Raw genomic sequence first — 3,773 nt, forward strand, 5'->3', positions numbered from 1 at the left:
CAGTCTCAGACTAGCGGCTGCCCTTTTGTTCTCTGAGTCCTTGACACAGGGAACCTTCTTGACTGTTCTTCCCTGGGGTTCTCGTGCCTTCACCAGTTTCAGCCATTGTCTACTGTGAGTCCAATCATACCTCGTGTCCATAGCAACTCTTTTATCTGGTTTGTGCAAGGATACTGTCTGGTAGAATCTCTCTCTTGTTTCAGCCTGTTTTTCTGTACTGTCTACAATTCCTTGGCCATCTGTTTGCTGTGCTCCTTTCTATCCAGCCCCCACTATGTTTCAAAACGTTGTGTATTGTTGTGTGACGAGTCCCTTTGTTTCAACTAAGTTCTTATGTGTTTTACTGAGTCTACAACCCTCCCCGCCCTCCTTTGATCCTGCAGGGCTCTGCACAAGGGATCACACTCTCCTGTCTCTTAGGTCGTACACTTGTGCAATTACAATTTCATTGTTAACGCAATATCCTAAGGAGTGTAATGTTAAAGAAAGCACAATTTAAACATCATTGTTACATAATTAATCACTTGTGTGATCATAATACAGTCGCAATTTAATTTGTAGAATACATTTATCATTCATTAATTCATTTTAAGTATCTACCAATAGTTATACAACTACCCTCGTGTTACATATTTAATTGTCTGTCTTTTTAGAGAACAAGTTTGAATACTGATTGCCTTTAAGGGAGCTGTCCAACCTGCATTCATACATCCTCGCACATTCCTTAATCAATTTCTTAATTTTCCGAATTAGGTATGTCACATATATCACCATGATACCCGAAACAACTATCAGGACATGGGAAATAATTCAAAACCAGGGGTGTATCTGCACATTTGACCCCAAGTTCCATAAGCCCTCCCACCAGGTAGAATCATTTATCTCGTCAATCTCATCTTGTATTATCTTCCACTGTTGTTCCAGATTGTAGTACACTACAGCAATGGTTTCTAGTTGCTGCCTCTCTTGACCCAAACGTATGGGCAATGGCTGAATAGTATATTCATATTCCCGGAGGTAATTTATCAAGTCGTCCTTAACACTTTGTGTCACAGTTATAGTTTCTGTCTTTCTTTTCTGTATTCTACAAATCCATCTTCTCTACTCTAGTTGGTATTTGTGGGTATAAAAGAAACGTACTGTTCCTCACCAGACAAATCCGGTTATGTCCATACTGGTACTCCTTCATCGTGGTGGTTAAGCAATATCTCCCCTTTCCCTTATAGGCCACATGGGTTAACCTGATAATGCCTTCCTGGTTTCCATGGTGCAATTTACAGTGGTATTAAATCCACTCTTTTATTCTGCTGTTTTATATGTATGTATGTATATATAAATATATAGGGTGAGGACACATGACCACCTGGTTTTCCAGATTACACTTAGACAAAGTTGTCCCAATTATCTCCTTTCCAATTTTCACAACATAGGTCAATATATCATAGTATTTTCTGTAATCCCTTCCCCTTTCCTCGCTGCATCTACTATTCTCTGCAGTAATGGGGCAGATGGAAAAGGTTTGCCATCTGCTGACACAAAACCTCTCACTTCCCACAGAGGTAGGTACTCGGTCAAACTGTTACACACGTACATACTGTCAGAATTTATATCAACCAGTGGGGGAAACATGTGTGGTTGTGTCACCACAAAGCGACTGCAGCTAGTTCTGAACGCCCCCCGTCGTCAATAAGTCACTAAAGACAAACAAGCAGGTTCAGCAAGCATTAAGAGGGCTAATGGTATGTCCGCCTTTATTGCAAGAATATTTGAGTACAGAAGTAGTGAAGGCTTACTTCAATTGTACAGAACCTTGGTTAGACATCACCTGGAGTACTGTGTGCAGTTTTGGTCCCTTTACCCGAGGAAGGATATTATTGCCATCGAGGGAATGCAAGAAAGGTTCACCAGACTTGTTCCTGGGATGGAAGGACTGCCCTATGAAGAGTGATTGGGCAAACTGGGCGTGTAGTCTCTAGAGTTTCGAAGAATGAGAGGGTATCTCTTTGAAAACTACAAAATATTTAAAGGGATAGACAGGGTAGATGTAGGTAATATGTTCCCCAAGGTTGGGGAGACTAGAATCAGCAGACACACTTTCAAAATAAGACAGAAGCCACTTAGGACTGAGCTGAGGAGACATTTCTTTCCTCAGAGGACTGTGAACTTTCGGAATTCTCTGCTCCAGAGAGTTGTGGAAACTCAGTGATTGAGTCTGCTTAAAGCAGAGATTGACAGATTTCTAAGTACCACTGACAGAGAGGGATATGGGGATAATGTGGGAAAAAGGCATTGAAGCGGATGATCAGCCACTATCATATTGAATGGCAGAGCAGGCTTGATGGGCTGAATGGCCTACTTCTGCTCCTATGTTCCTAAGCTGCTTAACTCATTCAGACTCGAGGCAGTTTAGTCAGGCTGCTTTCGGAGCGTTTGGAATTTTTGCTGGTACACCTGTGGTACTATCTCATATGCGCCCAAGATAGAATTTTTAGTTATCTCATAATCTGAGGAATTTTCATCTGACAACAATGAATAAACCTCATGGGCTTTTCCTGTTACTTTGTTTTGTAAAAACAGTATCTAGTTCTCTGCCAGCCATTTCAGCTGCTTTGCAAGCTTTTCAAAAGTGATGAAAAATTCTGCCACATCCTCCTCATTCAACTTTAGAATGAACTGGGTGAACTTTAAGAGCTCAGTACATTGTCCTGGGCGAGGGGCAGCTCCCTCACAAGCTGTGTCTTCACTCGGTGTACTGGGTCTTCCTCTAGTTGTTTGAGCCGCCTTAACTCCCTTTCCTCCTTCTCCTTCTGGAACACTCTTATTTTTTTCCTTTCTTGACAATCACTCTGCTCTTTCTTGCTCTCTCTGGAATTCTAATTCTAGTCTATTCGGTTCTAGTTTTACCTTAGCGAACAATACCCAACCTGTTAGTGATCTAAACCTGTTTGAGTATTCAGCTTCAAGTGAAAAATGGTTGGCCACAAGTCTTAGGAATTCGGGTTTCCTAGCTTTTGGACAGAGAGTAATCCCTAACTGTCCAGCTACATTACTCAACTTTTCAACAGAGAGAGCTTTCTACATGTCCCGAGTTACTTCACTCCGTATGTAACTCCTTTTTGCCAATGTAACTCCTTTACTCAAAAAGGGAGGGAGACAGAAACTACAGGCCAGTTCGCTTCACATCTCTCTTGCGGGAAATGTGAGATGTAATTATTAAAAACGTAATCGCAGACAGTTAGAAAAAAAATCAAAGTAATCAGGCAGAGTCAGCATGGTCTTCTGAAAGGGGAATCATGTTCAATCAATTTGTTGGAGTTCTTCGAAGTAGTAACATGTGCTGTGGAGAAAGGGGAACCAGTGGATGTACTGTACTTAGATTTCCAGAAAGCATTTGATCAGGTGTCAGATCAAAGGTTAATGTGGAAATTAAAAGCTTATAGTGTAAGGGGTAACACACTGGCATTGATAGAGGATTGAACAAGAACAAAGAACAAAGAACAGTACAGCAAAGGAACAGGCCATTCGGCCCTCCAAGCCTGCGCCGATCTTGATGCCTGCCGAAACTAACACCTTCTGCACTTACGGGGCCCATATCCCTCTATTCCCTTCCGAGTCATATATTTGTCAAGATGTCTCTTAATCATCGCTATCGTATCTGCTTCCGCCACCTCCACCGGCAGCAAGTTCCAGGTGCTCACAACCCTCTGTGTCAAAAACTTACCACGCACATCCACTCTAAACTTTGCCCCTCGCACTTTAAACCTATGTCCCCG

The sequence above is a fragment of the Heterodontus francisci genome, unplaced genomic scaffold (assembly GCF_036365525.1).
Source record: "Heterodontus francisci isolate sHetFra1 unplaced genomic scaffold, sHetFra1.hap1 HAP1_SCAFFOLD_222, whole genome shotgun sequence".
Taxonomy (NCBI): Eukaryota; Metazoa; Chordata; class Chondrichthyes; order Heterodontiformes; family Heterodontidae; genus Heterodontus; species Heterodontus francisci.